The 21,765-nt window shown below is 44.1% G+C and overlaps 2 long non-coding RNA genes across 9 annotated transcripts in view; one reads left to right on the top strand and one right to left on the bottom strand.

Moving 5' to 3' along the window:
- Window positions 1-1,208: 1,208 nt before the first annotated feature.
- The window catches only part of LOC126538689 (uncharacterized), a 54,379-nt gene continuing 33,822 nt past the window's right edge, over window positions 1,209-21,765 (top strand). For 3 of the 7 annotated variants that reach the window (XR_011896061.1, XR_011896065.1, XR_011896066.1), the window contains exon 1: window positions 16,878-19,612. This is a non-coding gene — a long non-coding RNA (uncharacterized lncRNA). Of the gene's footprint in view, window positions 1,322-6,911; window positions 7,077-13,506; window positions 16,826-16,876; window positions 19,613-21,765 lie in introns of those variants that run through there. The other 4 variants (XR_011896062.1, XR_011896063.1, XR_011896064.1 and 1 more) reach the window with 4 other exon arrangements.
- LOC126538731 (uncharacterized) overlaps window positions 7,083-21,765 on the bottom strand; it is a 55,939-nt gene continuing 41,256 nt past the window's right edge. Inside the window, exon 4 of one of the 2 annotated variants that reach the window (XR_011896059.1) lies at window positions 7,083-7,276. This is a non-coding gene — a long non-coding RNA (uncharacterized lncRNA). Of the gene's footprint in view, window positions 7,277-9,501; window positions 10,622-21,765 lie in introns of those variants that run through there. The other variant, XR_011896057.1, reaches the window with a different exon arrangement.

Genomic DNA, 21,765 nt, shown 5'->3' with positions numbered 1-21,765 from the left:
TGCATGCATGCCGCTAAGTGTGAATGCAAGTTAGTGCGGACACGTGTTTTAGTGTCAGTACGAGTGGGGTGCGCCTTGAGAATGGTGCCACGGCCAGGAGGCGACGTCTGAAGGGGAAGACGGAGCGTACGCGCAGGCTGGGGTGCGGAACAAAGTTGGGAAGTTGTCAGCGTCGCTGCGCCATCTGTTGGAGGGCGGGGACCGCTGCTGCACTCTGAAGTTCTTTATTCCATATATGCTCTAAACGAGTACTCCGTAGACATGCCCGGCGGTGCGGCTGTCGAGTATGGCGTGCTTTTTAAGACACGGGGTGACCCGACCGGTGCCGTTGCGAAATGGTGGTCGATTCCATTCCGACACCTTTTATCCTTCTCGTCTCTGGTAGAATTGATGAAAAATAATGGTGAGTCAGCATCCACCTAGAATAGCAGCTTGGGTTTATTGGTTTTTCATCCTGGTGTTAACAGCGAAAAACGTAGACGGGACACGAGCCGAGAAGGTGACAGCACAAGCGCTGTCTTTCAACGACGTTTATTTGAAAGAAACACGTATAAACGTTGTTGAAAGTCAGCGCTTGTGGTGTCGCCTTCTCGTCTCGTGTCCCGTCTACGTTTTGCGCTGTTAACGCCAGTATCCACCTATTCCGACGGTTTAGCAGAAACGGGTTTCGACGTGCAGGACCTTCGGTTAACAAAGACAAAAGAAAAGTGTACAATGTCTTGTTAGTATACTCCTAGTAGGCGTTAAAAACTGTATTATGCTTGAACCTAATCTGGAAGTTGCATGGGAGTGCCAAGAAAATAGGACTTTGTTCAAACAAACATCCGCTCCATTAAGTTACAATGGAACGATGAGGGCCTTTTTCCAGACAGTTAATTCAGTGGCTAACTCAGTTTAGCGCGACAAGCTTCATCCATCTGGCAACGCTGTGAACACTGGTTGCGGACTCTTGCGGCGAATCATGGCGGAAGGGAAGCGTTCATGCGGTGAATAGGTAAAGCAGTGAATGAACGGAGCTACAGTCGATTGTCTTTTTTACGAGACGGTCATTAGAGGAAACGCCAGTTCACGGGATTGGCCAGTCGTTTCAGCGGGTGCGAGAGAGAAAATCTGGGGGCGTTTGCGCCTGAAATGTCTCCCTTTGCCTAGGTACTACGGAGGAGAAGCCGATTTGCTTGTTCCGTATGCGTTTGTCCCTAGGCGCGCATTTTGGCGTGTGTTGGCTGGCGATCCTTCAAATCAATGTCTCCTTTCTTGACGAAGCCGTGCGTGCCATGCGTCGTGCATAAGTGTTCCTCCTGCGTCTCCTTGGATGTTGCCGGTAGGTTTGTTGCGCTTTTTGGTAACATACGGAACGTGCGACGGGATCAGTGAACCTGTGATATCGAGGACCAATCGGATAACTTAATGCCACGGCGTAATGCCAAAGCATTACGCCGTGTCAATGATGTGTTGGTTATCGGTGCATACTGCACCCTTCAAGAGATACGCGTGAACATGCATGTCTGCATGTCGAAACACATTTAGCACCCTGTAGCTGGGAAAAGCGAAAGTCGTTATGCAATTTATGGCCGTAGACCACTCTGAAACGTGATGGCGGCCGCAGTGTTCCGACTGGTGTTATAGAAGTGGCGGGGTGCTTTTTTCGTCCCGACGATACAATGGATTTTTACCAGTACTGCGACAGAACGGCATACGTCACCGGCAAACGGAGCCCTCACGAGAGCACCTGAGCTTATAATAACGCTCTAAGTGCTTAGGTTTAGGTGCATGTTAAAGAACCCCAGGTGGTCGAAATTTCCGGAGTCTTCCACTACGGCGTGCCTCATAATCAGAAAGTGGTTTTGGCACGTAAAACCCCATAATTTAATTTAAATGTACGTCCGACTTGCCTGCTTTGCTTCCGTTTCGCTAGCTCTGCGGCTCCCGCTTACCGATTTATTGCACATGGTTTTGCTGAAGAACCTTTATTTATATCGAAGGGGACCATTCAAATATTCCATTTAAAAGTCAGAGAGCAGCGTACAAAAAGCGTTGCACGAGCGAAGGTACTGCTTCAGGAGAGCATGCCTGGTCTACACTATGGCCCCTATTCCTCGCCCGGGAGGAGACGCAAAACATCTTTAATGAGACGAAAGATGGCTCATTAAATCAATAATCCGTCATCACCAACTCGGCACGAGCGCCGCACGGGCGAGAAAGTCTTTCCGACGTACACCCACTTTAGCAGTACATTTCAACTCGACATAGGCGACAGATTTCAAGAAGCACAGGCTGGTACACTTGGCTCACTGTAGCCCAGTACTGCCCGGTACTGCCATTTTTATGAGACACCTGCTGCTATCCCTTGCCACAACTGCGCCGTCACTTCCTTAACAGCGCCAGGACTGATGCTTGGCATCAGTAGCATTCGTGACAGAAAGTGCTTGCTCTTTGGCAACTTATGACCCAATTAATTTGCTACTTTCTTCTGAAATTTGTGCTCATAAGTGCTGCTCTTGTCGTCACTGTCAAACTGATCTCCTTTGTGTGATCCCTTGTAGTTTTTCTGTACCCTTCTCCCTGCACATGCTTGATCACTTTTTGTTGCTCTTCCCTGTCTCCATTCCTCTACAGTGGCACTGTCTTTTGCTATATGTGCCTGGCTGTCTATTGCTTATGCCGCATGTTCACTGTAATGATTTCCTTCGCCAGATACGTGAATTATTAATTGCTAAAAAAACTTTTATCTGCAGGGTCTCCTGGAAATTCATCCACAGCTGGAAACCAAAATTGTGCTTCATCCCAGACCACAGCTTATCTCCACATCAAAGCCTCATATCACCATTACATCTCCAGTCTCACTCACGTTCGCTCTGAACAGAAAAAAAAAAAAAAGAACAGTTGCTGCACTTCACAAGGCAAGAATCCATCTCATCATTTTCTCCTGGGGGGGGGGGGGGGGGGGGGTATTCTGTAAGAGTACACCTAGTGGGCTGTCCATTTCGGCCACTGCTGATTGGATTCAGCTCTGTGAGAGGAGGAGACGAGCAGCCCTAGCCAATCAGTAGCGGCCGAAATGGACAGTCCACTAGGTGGGCTCTTACAGAATACTCCTCCCCACCCCCCACCCCCCTGCTCACCACATCTTGCCTGCTGCTTTCTCTTGTCATGTATGACTTTGCACATACTTTTCGTTCATGTTCTCCTTTCTGCTTTGGCACTACACCTATGCTTTCTTTTTTTTTTTTTTGTTCAAGCAATAGCTCTTCATTGCCATTGCTATTTTCTCGGCCTTTGCGTATTCTATTGCAGTCACTAGCATCATACTTACTAATCAGTGCGGAAGCAATGGAAGACACATGGAAGGGCACTGGACGAGTGCTGTCTAATAACTGAAATTTATTGAACACTAGCATCAAATGTCTCTTACCTTTGGTTGCTCCATATAACTTGCTAGAAATGCAATAGAAATTTTCATCATAGGGCATTCAGTCTTGGAGCATACTGAAATTATAGCTATTTGCTTTGTGATGAAGTATTGCTTTAGTAAAAAACAACTAATTAACTTGGCAAGTTGTTTCCAAAGGCTACATCCTTTGCATGTCCAAATGTCCACACCTTGCAAGTTCCTAAAGAACTTCACAGCTTCAAAGGCTTTTGTTTCATAATTTTGCAGCTTAATTTAGCATTTTACCCCCGTTGTTCATCTCATTATTGTGGTTGTTGTGTGACAGTACCGAACTTAGACCTTAGCATGAAGCAGTGCTTAAAAACCGTTGTGCTCTTACACGCTTTATCAAATCACTGCTTTGTTTTAATGTTACTGGTGCTGTGGCTTTGGTGTTGGCTGCTAAGCCCAAGGCCGTGCGATCAAATCCAAGCCCCTGCGGCCACATTTCGATCGGGGCAAAATGCAAAAAATGCTGTGCGCCTTGCATTGGGTGCATGTTAAACCCAGGTAGTCAGAATTAATCCAGTTTCTCATTATTGCATCCCTCATCATCATTTAATGATTTTGGCATGTAAAACCACTGAACTTAATTTTTAAGTATTGTCTTTGCCCAGTACAAATCTGGATTTTGGATGTCACTGCAAATGTAACCAATACACAAATTTAAATACTTTGTCATTCTAAAGAAAAATGGGACACTATAAAATGCAGTAATCACCATTATGTGCCTTGCAGCCAGAACAATATCAGCACGCTAGGAAGCACCATCGCCATTGCCTGTTGCTTGACGACTCCATTACACCTCGCCACAGTCAAACAGAACAGCTTTCACCTCCAACTTTTGTCCACTCTCCTTTGCCTGTTGTCTAATCATCTCGCCAAATTCTATGGTTGCTATCCTGTTCTCCAGCTGTGAATCGTGGTTGAACCACTTCAAGCGTCTGTCGACTTGTTTATCTGACACAGTGAAGTAAAAGTGTACTTACTCACTGTGAAGTAAAAATGCACTGCAGTGATGTTGCAGTGATACTCTTGCCAGAATAACCTACTTTTCATGAAACCAGAGTAGTAGTCAGAAGACTGGCATTTATGCCAGCTGCATTGCCAAGCTCCTGCACAAGAGCAGAGCTTAGCATCTGAGCATTCGCATCATTCTGAGTATTCTTGCATATCATTTTAGCTCGTTAAACCTTGCTACAAGACATTAATTTTCAGCAGCCAAGCCTGACAGCTTTGGTCAATCTTTCGTGCTCTGAGCTGGTTTGATGCAATACTTTTAACGGAATTTCTTTATTGCTGTTTATTATGTGGTCAGTGACAGGATTTTTTTTTATGCAAGAATGTTAAATGGTTCCTTCAGTGAAAAAGCCGGCAGCACCTGTAGCAGCAAAACGGTGCCTAATTTCCCGTTGACTGTGACGCCATGTGAGCACACGAGGCGCGCTCATGACACTAGCTTGCATTTGCTGGCTCGTGTCTCAGCAGAGGAAAGCGAGTGAAGGGGAACATCTGCTGCTGCGCTACTTCGCGAGGGGAGAGTGCATTGTTACGACAAAACATCACCTTCCCTCTCGCAAGCCTGTGTTACCACCTGTTCCTTGTCTACTCAAGCTCTTGTGTGTGTTCTAACTGCGCCTCGGTGAGGCTAAGCTAAATCAATATGTGCCAAGCGTCTTAACGTGCCCGCTTGCCCGCGAGGAGTTCATAACTCGGACTGCTCAGTGGCGTTCAGTTGGACATTAAAGTATTCACAACTCATAAGAAGTGCTTAGGTATCCTCGGATTTTCTTCGTACTTAATGCACAAACTTCGAAGTCATTTTTCCTGGCGAAATGAGTTAAATATCATCGTCCTTTGTCTGCTGTCCGGCCTTTGTGTGAGCCTTATACATCTTCGCAGCCACTCCTGTCATGCACAGTAATTTGTGTACTTGTGCTTGTATCTTTAATGGCATATGATTAATTAATGCATTTTATTTGCATGATCCAACTAAACATGATCTCAAAAAGCTTCACTTGACTGCTCACTTGTCCCTGTGGCTACATTGTGTGGATGTACTATCAGCGTCAAATGAAACGCAAACAGCAGAGTGCATGCCTGTAGCATCACTGAATGTATAGTGCACACACTTGGCCAATCATCACCCTCACAGGCGTGCACATCTGGTTTCACAACACTGTGCAATGATGCCCTATACTGAGATATTTTTCTTTCTGTTTTGCTTCTTGCTTTCTTAGATTTTTGGTTTTTTTTTGCTTTGAAATAAAAGGAAAGCATAACAGAAAGAAAATTTGACTGCATTCAATGTGTTAGAAAACGTTCACTTCAATATTTTTTTCTCACACTTCAATCAAAAGCAGTGTGGCAACACTGAGTCTTGATGAAATGAATTGGCACCCTCGGAAACTGTTCCCACTGGTAATCGAAGCTGATCTTGAAGGCCATGCTTTTGTCTATTGGAAAAACTGGAACTGATTTCAGGAGCTGGGAAATACGTTATGGCCCTCATTCATTGTTTTGCTTTTGCATCTTGGCAGTTTGCTGCTGCTATTTATAGCACAAGTGAAGGAATTGTAGCACAAGTAACACTGACACCTGTGCTGCCCTTTTTGGTGCCAGAGTGTGTGAAGGAAGGCTGCTATCTGGTCTTGAAATCCATCGAAGCAGCCTTATTCCCAGACATCACACAGCCTTGCCAAAATGGCGGTTGGCACGAAGGGTCTAGAGGCAGCGACTTGAAATAGAATTTTCGACTTACCATACCAGAAATGGTTTTATTTCCAACAAACTTTGTTGGGTGTCCTCCAGGCGAAAAGCTGCAACATACAGCTTTAATGTGCCTGAAGGCCCTCGCATGACAGCAGTAAGTCTCCTATCGGCAAACGTATAACATACGAAACACTAATCTTTTAGGGTATACATTTACAATGTAGCAAAAGAAATGTGTGAAATCTAAAGAAACATTCATCTTTTCAGATTATATAGTATTTGTAAAAAAAATTCTTCTTAATGCACAACAAAGCTAAGATGCATATTATATGTATTATACATCCCAAAGGATCACATTTCAAAAATAAGCACTACAGACATGTCTAGCATGTACACTCGCCCACAAAATGTTACAGGGTGCGCAAGCGTGTGGCAAAACGACCCTTCTTCCCTTCTAGCTGTGCACCCATGGTATCGAGTTTGCACGCATGCGCGTCCCTCTGAGACTACAAGCGTGCATGTTTCTGCACTTCCTCCTTGTGCGCCGGCGATATCCGAATGTAGCCGTGAGGTGCCCCTCTTGCGATGGGCGCGAAACTATGTGAAGCCTGAGCTTGCGCGTGCCGCTGCGGCTGCTTTTTGTCGAGTCACGAGCGCCGACGCATACGGCCCAGTGGCGAACCCAGCAAGTAATTTTCTTTTAATGAGCTGCACCACTTTGTGTCCAATCTTTGTTGTTTCTTTTTATGAATGCGGCATTCTCTCACAGAAGAGCATGTCAGAAAATGCCCCCTATAGAAGGAGACAGTGTCAACTCCCATTGAAGACCAGCAGTTAGGGCACATGGACCTGTGACAGAAAAGCTGCCGGATGGATCTGGGACAGCGACGCTGGCCTGTACTTTCCTATCGTCTCCATTATACATGGCAACCTGGTATGAAGAGCATGCGTTGGCCATTTATGCTTGAACTACTTTTTCCTGGAAACAGTTAACAAAATGTTTTGCATGGAACAAAGAAGGTATGTTCACCTTCGCAAGTAGTGGCTCATAGGGAAGGCTGGCACATTGGCTGGAGGGATCAAGGTTGGACATGTTGATCTCGACTGCACTTTTAACTCGAAGTCTATGGCAGCCTGAAAGCAAGAGTGCTTATGCTAATTTTCTGTTTGCCCTACGACATAGAATACACTGCCTACTTAAAGTACTCGGTAAAGCTGTTGAACAAGTTCAACTTAGGAGGAATTGTAGAAGCCCGGTAACCTGGGAAAGTTGGTATGATTTCACTGAGAGGGAAAATTAATTTGCACCCATTCAAATCTGAACTACTGGAGGCACCAGCACCTAAGCCAGAGAACCAGGGGTAGAGAGGCTGGCCAAGACTGCTTTCATCAAAACTCGTAGTAACATGATGGGAAGACGTCTGCCAGCCAATAACCGCTTCAACTAAAACTGTGCAGCATAATGTGGACAAAGCAAGACATAAAAGCTATAGAGACAAGCCCACGATAAGTATCCTCATCCCTGTAATGTTGTTTTCCTTTTTCGACGATGCATGGCACAGTTTTACTTCAAGCTCATGTTTACAAAATGGCTTCATACTATGTTTTATTGTGGAGTAACTGTTTATTCCATCACATAGTCAGCGATATCATTACAACAGTCAAGTGAAACGTTTACCTCTGCAAGCAGCAACAAGCTTTCAGCACAAGCTTGCATGGGCTGTGAATATGCACAGAGTAAGTGTACGACATGGCTTGTTGTGTCAGGTGCACTGTCCCATTGGCCAACTGTATGAGGAAGCTGGGAGATTCCAAGCTTGAGAGTATTAGTTATAGTAATGGAAAGAATGTCGTATAGCAATAATTCATTACAATTCAACCTTGTTATATGAAACAATTATAAATAGAATTAGTGCTTAAATAACAGGTGGTGAATCACCAAGAGAATTACATGTATATGAAACTTCATACATCAAACTTGCTCAGACATTAAATGGATATATTGAACTCCGTAGCATTAGACATTGGGACACATATTAAAGGCTTCACTGCAGTACATCGGCAGATCCTGGTGGCGCAAATAGGACCTACAAATTCTGCATGGGCTAAAGGGTAGAAAGCGCTGCTCTGAATGTATCTATGTAGTCAAACGCCTTTTTAACAAAGTGCTCGCACCTTCAAAATCCTTTGCTATGCAGGTCACTTTGTTTTAAAGGTTGCGCAGCTCACTGCTCACAATAGCTAAGCACTTTCAACAAAAGAAAATCTTTAACAAGAATTCAAGAGAGACTTAATGAAATAGACCGCTAATTTTTCTCTGCAAGATATCCCTGACAGCACGTTCTACTGTAGCCACCCTATGCTCCATTGAGGTTCCCAGCTTGCTCTCCAACCAAATGCAGGAACCATGCAAAGCAAAGCCCCCGATTGTCTAGTGCCCCTAAGCCTCCCTTGCTGCAAAATTTTTGGTCGCCTTCGTTGACATTCGCGGCCTATCCATGCATTCGTCAGCCGTTGATCCGTCACAACAAGTAGCACACGAGGTGAGTGAATCCTGGAGCAGGGCAACAGAACTAGTAATATCAGCATGCTCTTCAAATACACTGCTGTTAGCGCTAGCGCACAGCTTACCCTGGTGACATCTTCGCGGGGCAGTGGCGGCACTGGTGCGGCATTCGTTTTATAAACGTAAATCAGCCGCCAGGGACGCATAAGTTTCTTTGTTTTACAGGCAAATTAATTGTGGTCTTCATTGTAGCGCTGTTCAACTGTAATCTAGTGCTTATGCTGATGCTACTTGCTGCATGCAGCGGTTCGTTTTCCTCACGTGATAGTGTGCGACGCTGTTGTATCTCAGCTTTCGGACTTTAAAACCAGCAAGCATCTAAAATGTGCTGCATAATAGACAGTTTTAGTTTAGCGTACACTATAAAATAGTGGGTCATCACTGCGCATGCGCAGAACGCTAAACGACCCATTGCGTATAGCGTACGCGCACTATTTCTCAGATTTAGCATTAGTGTCTTTGCGTGGTTTGCGGAATTTGCGTGAAACATGGCGGCGGCCCCGGCTGCCAGCTTCGAATTGAATTTGGCGTTGCTTTTGTAAAATGGACTTCGTTCTTTGCAACTGACTGTGTAAATGGCTTTCGCTTAGTCTCAGGCTGCTTCGACGACAGAGTATTATGGATAACCTTGTGGTGTTTTCGAGATCGCTTCTCGTTTCGAGTGAGTTGAAACCTAACGAAAGAAACATCCGACATGTTAGCACCACCTATAGCTACAGTCGGGAGATAGCCGCAATGACGGCACATGGCCTTTAAGATCTGAACATCTCACAGGCCAACTCAACCTAAAGAAATGCGTGCTGCTTAGCATACGCTATATATACTTTAGCGTATAGCATACGCTATAGTTGCGTACGCTAAATTAAAACTGTAATGTCAGACCCATAAGTTAGCTTCATCCCAATACAGTGGTGTTATGCATTCAACCATGCACTTAGCATTGTGATGAAGTATACCAACAGTGGGAAGGGGTCACAAACACTGGACATAGCAAGGTTACGCGGTCAAGCATACCATAGCGCTGAAGCATACTGAAAGTGGAAAAAGATAAAATTACATGCAGAGTATCCTGTGGGAGTTATCTAAATGATGCATAAGCATTTGCGACTGATCACCTACTGTTGTGTCGTCATATGCTGCTGCGTTTCATATAATTGCGAGAAACTCCACGAAAAAAATCATGAAATGGAGAAGCGCATTTGCAACACCAAAATGTTAAACTGAGACCAGCATGAGTATGAAGCAGAGGCCAGTAGTAGCACTGTTCACTCCTTTTATATTATGGTGCATTTGGATGATGTTGCTGCTTCATGGAAGATGAGCATTGGCCAATGCGTGCTGTTCTACGTGACGTAATTGAACTGTCACGTTAGGTAGACGTCATACGTAGATGTGGTCAATGATGCTGCCTCCTCTCGATGCAAACCATTATCAACTGTACATCAGCGGCCGCTGCTTATGGCACGGCTGCGCAGGCCCGATCTTACAATTCGCTCGCTCATGCGGGCCTTATCTTGAAAGCAATCATCTTACGTGATGGACGGGTTTCCTCATTGGGTAAGCATAGAAACCTTTACGCATTTTGTTTTAAAGTGAAGCTTTCTTTGTCTCTTCCTCTGACTTTCCCACTCCAGCTGCTGCTGTGGACTGCTGCTGATGTCACACACACCACATCGGGGGGGGGGGGGGGGGGTTCAGAGTGTGTATATACATGACAGGCACAAGTAAGAGAAGAAAGGAGATGGGAGAAGCTTGTTTTCACCCCACCGCATCGAATGTGCACAATGTCCTCTGGAGCTCCCTGGCCGTTGTCACATTAGCCACCTGACAGCTGCAATTATCCGTGACTCCCCTCAGAAGCACTGAAGAAACTGCAGCGCTTATGTGCGAGGCGAGAGGGGACACAGATAGAACTGTAGAGAGAAGAAGAGGGAGGAGAAGAGGCAGTTCCCATATAAGATGGGGGAAGTGACATGAGAAGGCAAGGAAACTCCACTAACATACAACAGCGGTTGCGGTGTGCTTATGTTCAAGGCACAATACAATACGTTGCTGCTATTTCTGAAAAAATAAACACAATGAAAATATGTCAAGCGGGCAATTCACACGGCGTGCAGAAGCAGAGCCGCATTAATTAAAGCACACTGCAGCGTCCAGGAAACACTACAGAAGTGGTTGACCGTCAAATCAACACTTCTGTGCCCGCTGCATTAGCTCTGCTGCTATGGCATTGCGAGAGGTCATGGATTTGATCCCAATCGCGGGAGCCACATTTCGACGGGGGCGAAATAGAAAACCCATGTGCACTTAGATTTTAGGACACATTAAAGAACATCACGGTGTCAAAATTAATCTGGAGTCTGCCACTATGCCGTGCTTCATAATCTGAGTGTCGTTTTGGCACGTACAGCCCCATAATCCAATTCAAGTTTAAAACTTCTGCCATAACGCGATGTGCCATATGAGGAAATGACAACACTTAACCCTCTCGGGTTATAAGATATGGCCCACAACAATGCCTCATGCAAACACCTCTCCCTGTGTGTTCTGCCTATTACGCAGACAAACAGCAGTGGTGCCCACAAGGTAACGTTTACCATCAATTCGCCAATCTCGTGTTAGCCTAAACGTTGAAGAAATTACACTTTAGCCATCAACACTGCTAATTATCGTCAATCAGAGCATCCAGCATGGAAAGCTTCACTTACATCAATTCCCACAGGGTGTGGGATCTGCATAATTTTTCCCTTATTCCTCATTTTTGTGTGCATAGCATGAACAGGAAGATGTTCCAATGAGCTCAGTTTTGAAAATATAGTATTATATGTGCAATCTCCGATTACGGTAAAAGCACCGAAACCCTTAAGAAGTGTACAGGCAGGGATTTAGAGCTATTTCCGGCAGGGTTGTGGTGATTTGGGCCCTTGCTTCGCCCATCTTGCAAGCTCCATATACGAGACTGCAACACAGCCTTGCACATGTTCCCGACCATACATGCGCACATGTGCCGTCATCTGTCACAGTATGAGCACCGAGACATCTAATAACTCACATGACACCCATTCAAAGCTGGTTCTGACGTTGCTGCAATGATGGACCGCAATACATTACAGAAGCTCCAGTGCATAACACAACTGCATTGCGGTGAAGCTTAGTCTAGGGCATTGGCATTGAAACTTGTTTAAGAAATCACATTTCCTCAAGCCACAACCAGCATGCGTATTCGTGCTCTTAAACTGCACAACGGCCATCCATATGCCGACGTGTCGGAATGTTAAGTCAGGTGTAGTTCTGACCAGAATGCACATATTGTTTGCAATGTCTAGAAAGTGTTCCTAAAGTCACCTCTGCCGCATTACAGTTGAGTTAAGCAGGGAAGCTTATGCAATGTATTGCACTGAAGCATATTAAAAGCGAAAAATTGCAATTTCATTGCTGTGGTGATTTAAGCCCCTTGTTTGGGGGGCCATGACCGTGCCCCTCTGGAGGGCACAAAGGAGCGAGGAATCATGGTTGGAGAGCATGACACAAACCCTGGCGATGGAGAAATAGCTTTGATGACCTGCTCTACCGAAACTGCACTGCTTGTTCAGCAGGTGTTAATCAAGAAGCTAGAAAAATGAAACCTAGTAGTCTGGATATTTATTGACTACAGCAAGGCTTTTGACAGTCTGCAACACAAGATTCTAATAACAGAGTTGACTGCAAACGGTGTACATGGAATGACATATTTTGTTGTGTTCGTATCTGCTTGATTGCAGGCAATGCGTTGTCATTGGAAATAGTATTTCCTTGGACGGCAATATTGTTAGGTGTCCCACAGGGCAGCATTTTAGGTCCCCTTCGACATTTACGTTAATGACATGATAGACATACGAAGGTTGATCCAGAAATAAGGTTCCCATCAATTTTAGAAGTAGAGAACATTGTTTATTCTCATAGAAATTTACATTATTGGAAAGATGAAACTTACATAATCGCCATCTTTTTCTATGCATTTTTGTATACAGTGCTCCAATTTCTGTATCCCAGTGTCGTAGAAGTCTGCCGCCGACCCACTGAGGAAGCATTTCACCTCTTCGACTTCATCGCTCCGGAAGCGTTGGCTACTAAAATGTTCTTTTAGCTTGGGGAACAAGTGATAATCACTAGGTGCAAGGTCCGGACTGTACGGTAGGTGGGGCATGACAGTCGACCCAAAGTTTGTCAAAAGTTCCTGGGTTTGACAGGAGACGTCAGGTCGGGCGTTGTCGTGAAGCAGTGTTACACTGGCTGCCAGTTGTCTTCGCCGGCAGTTCTGAATAGCTTGCCTGAGTTTTCATAGTGTTGCACAATAACTCTCAGAGTTGATTGTTGTCCCACGTTCCATTAAATCGATCAGCAGTACTCCCTTATGATCCCAAAAAACAGTGGCCATGACTTTGCCAGCAGAAGGAGTTTGAACTTCTTTGCAACTGGTGACTCTGGGTGACGCCACTCTTGGGATTTTTATTTCATATCAGGAGTGAAATGAAACACCCACTTTTAGTCTCCCATAAAAATGGAGTCCAACAATCCTTCCTTATCTTCTTGACAATTTTGAAGAAACTGGCGAGCACAGTCAAGGCGTTTCTCCTTGTAGTCTGATGTCAATAGCCGCGGTATCCATTGAGCACAACACTTCTGATACCCCAATACTTTAGTCAAAGCTCTTTCCACTGTACCGTAAGAACTTCCAGGAATCTGAGCAATAAGTTCACAGATGTTGATCCTCCTCTTCCGAAGCACTTTGCGTCGGGCCATCTTGATAACCACCTTCAAAACTGACGGTCTTCCACTCCGTTCTTCATCGTGGACTTTCTTTCAACCGGCACTAAACTCCCTAAACCACTTTCGGACGTGTTGAACGGACATGCACTTGTCGCCATACACCTCTGTCAACTGATGATGAATATCCACGGGGGAGTCCCCTTGGCGTGCAAAAAGCGAATTGCGGAACAAATCTCGTACTTGGCGCGATCAACAATGGGAACCTCCATATCGGACGGCTGCTGAGCCAAGAATGAGCGGTGCAGCGAAGCAAAGTGCGGCTGGGGGGAATGGAGAGTGGGGGAACAGCCGCCTGCATGAGTGTTGCCGGATTTCACCTCGCACCTTCCCGTGCGGCTGGAGCTCTTTGGGAACCTTATTGCTCGATGAACCCTTGCAGAAAGCGAGGCAACAACCATTCTATATGTGGATCATACCAGCCTGTTTGTCTCTGGTCTGGAGGCTTGCGATGTCATTCCTAAAGCGAACGCGCTCCTTTCCACTTCATTGGGATGGTCCAGCCACAACGGCCTTAAAAATATTATTTCTTTCCAGAACAGTTGAAATTACAAATTTACCAGGCACTATTTGCGTCTCATATTAACTACTGCATGCATGTGTGGGGCACCACTGTGAACACTAACACAAGCTTTTTCTTCAGAAACGTGCACGTCGGAATTATTGCTAACGTTCCATACCTCCACACATCACCACTTTTCACCAAATTTAACGCGATTTCAAACTGCCAGATCTGTATGGCTTTCCTTTACTCTATTCATATTTTTTTTCCTCTAACAAAGTCTCTTCACTTGTAAAATCACTGTCGGGACTACAGCCAGGATAGATGGCTCATGCCAAAAAGGCTAACAATTTATCTAATGCAATCGCTAACCTGTAATGTTCCTTTACTTCTTAATAAGTATGAAAACCAAGGCATTATTAATGTTCATGTATTTATCCGGAAAGAAACGCGAAATATTTTTTGGTCTACAATCATTCATTACATGATGCCTGCTCGCGGGAACAAATGTATGGATATCCATAACTGGGAGTTACTAATGCGCTGTTCTTTCTCTCTCTCTCTCTCTCTCTCTATAATATATATATATATATATACATATATATTTTGATGGGCTCAGACACGGAACCAGTGTTTACGGTCGTCTTCTCTGAAGAAGGACAAGAAGCCCCCGGAAAGGCTGGTGACGGTCATCGGAGACGTTGATCTTCCCAACGATGTCAGGCATGTGTTGAACAAAGGTCCGAAATTCAGCCACGAGCCACGGATAGAAGCACATGAGTTCCTGGCGCTTAATAGGCGCATAGCAGGAAAGGCGTTGGAAGAAAACCGTGAAAGATGCCTTCTGGATGGTGTGAATACGCTTATAAGATCTACGACCAGCACTAACACGTTGACTAGCAAAGATTCTATGGGAAAAGTCGTGTCGTATTTCAGGAAGAATAGACTCCGGCTTTTTCAAGCTGACAAGGATGGTGGGTTTGTGGTGCTCACCGAGGAAGAGTTTCAAAAAAGAGCCGGCGAAGCAATTGCAAAGAACTTCATCCCTCTGAAAGCTAGTGCGACGCGAGTGAGAGGCAAGGCAGCTGTGATGTGCAAAGAATTAGATCTGAGCACGCTGGCCAATGACATTGGTAACACCAAAGCAATGCCCTTTCGATGTTCTTTACGGCCAAAACGCACAAACTGTCCGTGCCATTCAGAACAGTGGTCAGCGAAAATGGAACTTGGCTGATTGTGTTAAGCAAGTTTCTTCAAAAGCACCTTACATCCCTTAAAGTTCAAGATCCGTACGCCACAAAGAGTTCAAAAGATGTTGTTAGGTTTCTTGAGGGATGTACTTCCAATGGTTATGTGTTTTCAGTAGATGTTGAAGACTTGTTTTACTCTGTGTCCCACGATGCCTTATTTCGTTCTGTCAGAGATGCTATAGGAAGTAACAGTGCAGTAGAGTTCCAAAACTCCTCTGGCGTGTCAATATATAATTTTATGAAAATGCTAGAATTTTACCTTGATGTGACGTTAATCTCTTTCGAGAACAAGTTTTATCGACAAAGACAAGGGATTTGTATTGGATCCTGCGTCGCCCCGGTGCTTACTAACATTTTCTTAACCTGTATTGACAGCGCCTTGGAGCCAATTTTAACATGGTGCTTGTCCTGTGTCGTTCTCCCCACTTGTGAACGTCTTCGTTGGCGCTGTTCCTTCCTAAATCAAGTATGCACCATCTAGCCCAAATGAATGTTGTCCTGAACTTCTAGACTCGTTGATTTTTTCATCGCCGCGTCTAGCCATAACCACTATGGTCTAGCCCCAGGGAGCCCAAACAGAGGAAACGAAGGTAGAAATGAACGATAAAGGTAATCTAAAATGACGCAGGAACTAGGCAGCCACTTCACGTGCCAAAGCCGAGAACTGATAATGAGGCACGCCGTAGCGGTGAACTGCAGATTAATTTTCACCGCGCGGGATTCGTTAACATGTGTTTAACGTACGGTACACGGGCATTGCATTTTTACTTCGTCGAACCCCGTCGAAATGCGGCCTCCACGACCGAGATGTGATCCCACAACCTCACTTTCGCAGCGCAACGCCAAAACCACTAATACAACATGGTGGGTCTAGAAGCCATCAGGACAGTTTCAGTTGGCTGGACCAATAAACCATATTGCTTTTCACAAAATCCCGCAAAAGTTGCGGAGTCCAACATGACGGTCTAATGTGAGGAGTTTATTTTAAACTTGTTTCAATGCCAGGGCAGAATAGTCAGACTTCGCCAACGTTACATCGCGATTGCATCTTTTGTCAGAATAGTAGATGCTTTCGGATTGCTACAGGCGCGCCCGTGCAGCCCACGCAGTTCGTGCGTGGTTGCGGGCCGGAGGAGAGAGATATGCACAAGAGAGGATATCTGCCACACCTTCCGACGTCACTCATGCTTCGCAAAGAGTGACGTCAGCATCTCTCAGCTTTTTCTTTCCTCCATGGTCAGAGCACCCGCAGATATAGAAGGCCCGCTTGCACGCACTGAGCATAGTTACGTAATCGGTTTTTAGGAAACCCCATGCTTCTCTTCGCGGTCTCGCAATGGCGAAAGTTGCTTCCTTTGAATGTCAGTACTGCGACCTGCGGTTAGCGAACAATCGCAGTCTGCAGAGGCACATAAAACTTGTGCACAAAATCACTCACCCGAAGTACAACTGCGACGAGTGTGAAGTAGCCCTGACTTTGAAAGAACTGGAGTACCGCCATATCAGCGTGCATTTCTTCGAGCCAGAATATGAGAGGTATCACTTTCTGACAATGCCAGGTAAGACACTTGCTTATTCTCTCAAAGCAACGCGTGATTACCGCTGCAGCTGTTATTTTTGCATTACGGGCTTGCAGAGTGAACGATTCACTTGTTCACTTATTGCTTTAAATGTGCTCATTTATGGTGCTTTCATGCTTAACATTTTATCTGACCATGCACTGGCTGCAACTTATACCATCATACATTAAATTGCATGCTTATCATTGCTGTTTTGAATCGAAGCAACGCAGAATCATTGCTGATGGATCTTATTTAGGAATCGCATATTTAAGTTTTAAAAAAATGTACCCGCCGCGGCGGCCGCATTTAGATGGGAGCGAAATGCAAGAAACGCCTGTGTGGCACGTTAAAGGGACATTAAAGTGAAAAATTATTTCTTCTGCATCAGTAAATTACCGTTCTACAACACCAAAAACACCACTGTTACAATGATAAGACGTTTGGTAAGCCAGAAAAAGCGCAAGAACGAAATACGGGTGGCGACGCCTACTTGAGTTCCCGCACCTGGGGCTGTGACGTCGTGGATTTTGATGGCATCTTCTAGGGCCTACTAATTATATATAGCGGTACAGATTGACTATATTGAGTTCTAAAGGAACCAAATATTAAACATGGCAAGTTTCAGGAACCTTTATTCAGCCAACGCGGCCCAAATGCGAAAACATACTTTGGAATCCCTGACGTCACGCTAACGTACCGGCACTGGGGTTTCGGCGCGAAATTCAAATACTGATACTTCGACCTTCATTTTCTCATCTAATAATCAAACTATTTTTTTGAAATCACTGCCTGCAGGGTTCTCAAACAATGCTTCATTAGTCTAAACTGATTTATTGTTTCGCTTTAGTGTCCCTTTAAAGATCCCCTCGTGGTCAAAATTAATCCGGACTGCGTCACTATGGCATGCCTCATAATCAAATCGTGGTTTTAGCGCTAAAACCCTAGAATACATTCTATAAAAGAAAAGTGACTGGAGGAGCATGAATGAAGTTAATGATTTGCTATTTTTACTTTAACTAATGAAAGAAAGAAAACAAATATACAAAGTATGAACCCTGCTTCTAGTTCCCAACTTCTGTAAGGTAAACCATGCGATACAATATATGCAGATTTGGTAGCATGAATATTAGCCATAGTGGTGGCCATGCCATGCAGGAAAGCACTCGCTTTGCAAACTTGGAAATGGGTAAGCACCTATAGTATGGTACAGGAAAAATTTGTTTCTCCCCATTGCAGCAAGCACCTACTTTTTCTTTTTTACTGCATTCTTTAGGGTCTAGAAGCAATAGTTGTCAGGTTAGGTAGCATGGACAAGCCTCCTTGTACATTAATAATGTGTTAAATCAGCTTTTCTGTTCAAGAAATCTGGTCTAATCTTGTGCCCTAAACTGGTGCTGGAGCTTTCATATGCTTTACAGTCGTCGTATAGTTATGCACAGGCTTGCGCGGTATTGCACACTAATGAATAGAGGCAAGTGCACAGGTATGAGATTGCACTTCTGCCTAAGGTCGATCTGCAATCGAGTACATGGCTTTGTGTGAGCGAGAACTCCATACAATGGAAAGGATTGCGTCTAAAAACATGTACACACAGCAGAAAAAACAAAGTAGCACTTCATATCAATCTTAACACAATAAGTAAATGCTGAGTCAACCAAAGCGCAAATTTTGCATTGTTTGATTAAAGAAGTGCTAGAAGTACTGTACACTAGTTCTAATGATAGCTCCTGTCGAAGTTTTATATTTCCTGAATTCCCAATGTGCAAAAAATTTAAATCTACTAATTGTTCAGTTAAAACATGTCAACGGCGTCTGACACGCCGGCTGAGAAAAAGAAGAGGAAAGAAAAAAAGGATACGCCAAGAAACCAAACTAAGTGTTGTTGCCTATAGCTTGAAATTTAGCATAGCGGATAGATTATAAAGCTCCTTTTGAAATGTTTATGCCTATTTGTTGCAATGCCTTGAACTTATAGATAAGGTATGATTCTCTGTATTTTCTTTCTCGTTCAGAACGGAAATTTGTAAGATGTAGAGTTGTCATTTTCAGTTGTCATTTCATGCAGTTCTTGGCGTTGCTCACGAAAAAAATTTTGATGGCAGTCACTTTGTGCTGCTATAATTAGATGCCATGTCACAGTGTCAACCTCAAGTTAATAAAGCAAATTAGCTTACAGTTTCTATACATACTGTCTTCGCAGGAGTTTGATCTCTGTATGAAAGCTGCAAAATGTACTCAAACAAAGCATAGTTTAAATATGTACAAGAAGCAACATCATTCTTGTCACTTTTTTATATCTTCTTTTTCTTCAATTCCATTATGCTTCGCTCTAAAATTTTGCCCTGAGAAAAACAAATGCTTGATCCTCATCAGGAAAAGAGAAAAGATGTCACTGAACCTCTTCTTCATAACTACTGAGTTCCACAACATGTCTACGATTCAACTTTGTAACGCTAGTTCTGTGCATTACACACCCTGAAATGCAGACTGAACATAACAAGTGTCCAGGGTACTTAATCTTCTTTCTTCTTCTAAATTACCCCATAAGATATTCTGCACAGCCAACGTGGGCTTACAATAAACTGATTCCCCTTGACACACTGCATACATGTAACATTTGCTTTATTTTATTATCCTGATCAGCTTTCAAGTCATTGAAGGAAAAGGTGGAGAAAGACACACGCAGTCACTTCATTGCAAGGACAGGTACAGAGACTTGCGGCCACCTGAAAAAGAAGCATTTCTACTTCGTCTGTCACCGGTCTGGAAGTTATGCTTCACAAGGTATCGTGAAATGCCCGTATCATGACCACCAGTCTGAGTCTCTGGCTTTGATGGGTTTTTAAAAACCACAGAGATTTTTGTTCAGTCATGTTTATACGATTACTCAAAGAAGCGTTAACAGCATATCGGAATGAACCTCAACCTGGACAGTTATCTCGGTATGCTCACCCAAGCTGGGAATCATGTGTGCCTAAAGTTGGGCTTAAACATACTCCAAGGCCATCTTGGCCAAGATTATACATATTATTCTATTTCCTTCCTATCATTCAATGCACCATGTATGCAGTAACACTGAATGAAGTGCGAGTGATGCGAAAGAAAATAGAACAGGATAAAAATTGTATACACTAGCCTGACCCTGGTCACCTCAAAGCCTATGCATCAATATTAAACTACTTACACCCGAGTCCAAGCGTACCACTGTCCAAGTGGCTGCCCTTTAAACAAAGCTCTAGTAATGCTGGACCTTGCTGTTAAAGAACTCCTATAATCAACCACAAGACATCGACTGTAATCGCAAACCAGACCTATGATAGCACCAATGTTAAACTATTTGTTGTCACCAATATGAGTTAAGCACATTTGTTTTAGAACTACACTGTACTATTTCTGTGTCAGTGATTGCAGGGGAGTCCTCGTGTATCGTGTTAGACATAAAAGGATTAAAGAGATGCCTACAGAGACATTGCGAAAGTAGCTGGTATTAGTAGATTGCACCAATGATTGGAACATCTTTTTGGAGCACATGTTATAAGCACATGTAATAAATAACGAACAGTGACACAATACATCCAGCGGTCAGATGCAAGTAGTACTGCTCAACATGACAACAGATCACTATTCACCACTGTCGGAGTGGCAAAGTTTAAAGTTCGTTTCCAAAAGCATTGCCTGCCTGGGTTACATGTCGTCATAACCTTCCCATGTTATGAATACGTAAAATTTATAGCAGGCCCATCCCAAAAATTTGGGGATGTCCAAAGCCAGTATATCAAAAAAATGTCTTCTGTTTGATTCTACTCTAACCTTATAGTCCACGGATTTCAAGTGACTGGCCCAGCTAGTAGTGCAGGTGGCATGCAGCTCTAACAAGTAGTGCGGCTGGAATAGGAATACTTTATTGTGGCACTGGTGGCCTGAATTCAAAGCCTTTTCATTAAATAACAAAGCTCAAAAAGAACAGTGCCACAGTTATTTTTGTCTTACTGAGACTTGGCTAATACAATACAGCCCACACCCACAGTGGGTGGTGTGTCAGCATGCAGCGGTGGCCTAGCCAGTTAAGGATTTGGGCTAGGAAATAAGTAGTCATGGTGCATGTTGGAGCTGAAAAATTCGCCCTTTTGGAATAGTTCGAGTAGTACAGCAGTAATGTGTAGCCATTTGGTGCAGCTCATTATTACTGTGCACTCACTAAATGCTGCTCAACAGCAAAGGAAGACACCAAGGCCAACAGCCAGCAGCAGCCAATTAGTACCACGTCAGTATGTTGCAAACACTTTTCTTTGAATAGGTAAGAAACCTTCATAAACGATTGAAAAATTCATGCAGAAACTCCTCTGGGACTTAAGTACGCTTAAGCATTGTACCACTTGCTCATCTCCACGCAGCCCAATGTCATTATCAACTCATTTTCAAGGATACAGCAGCCTGTAATGGAAAATTTCAGAAAGACATCCTAGGGAAAGTAAAAGACGTCCAAACGAATGTTACTGAACTTCTTTCCTAAATGGAAGGAACCTCTGGCGTCACGAGGTAATTCATATGCTTGACACCCAGGACAAACTGGAAAGCATAAAATCAGGACAATTGCAACACAAGTTTGGTGGTAGACGACCTCAGTAACAGATTGCGTCACAACAACCTTATCTTTAAAGCAGTCATTGAGCAAGACTCAGAGACGTGGCAGGAAAAGGAAGGGCTTGTAACTGAGTTAGTTTCTAAATATTTAGGCATTGCAGCTGGTGAAATTGAGCGTGCCCATAGAATAGGACAGAAAAGACAAGGCTATACTTGGCTGGTAATTGTGAAATTCCTAAACTTAAAGAAGAAAACACATACTGAAAAATGCATTTAAACTAAAAAAGGTTTGAATCGTCTCATGTGGACTGATAAGGATTTTTCAATGAGGATGCAGTCCAGAAACTCCGAGA

This window comes from Dermacentor andersoni, chromosome 8 (assembly GCF_023375885.2).
Source record: "Dermacentor andersoni chromosome 8, qqDerAnde1_hic_scaffold, whole genome shotgun sequence".
Lineage (NCBI taxonomy): Eukaryota > Metazoa > Arthropoda > Arachnida > Ixodida > Ixodidae > Dermacentor > Dermacentor andersoni.
This window is presented reverse-complemented; position numbering and strand designations above follow the sequence as displayed.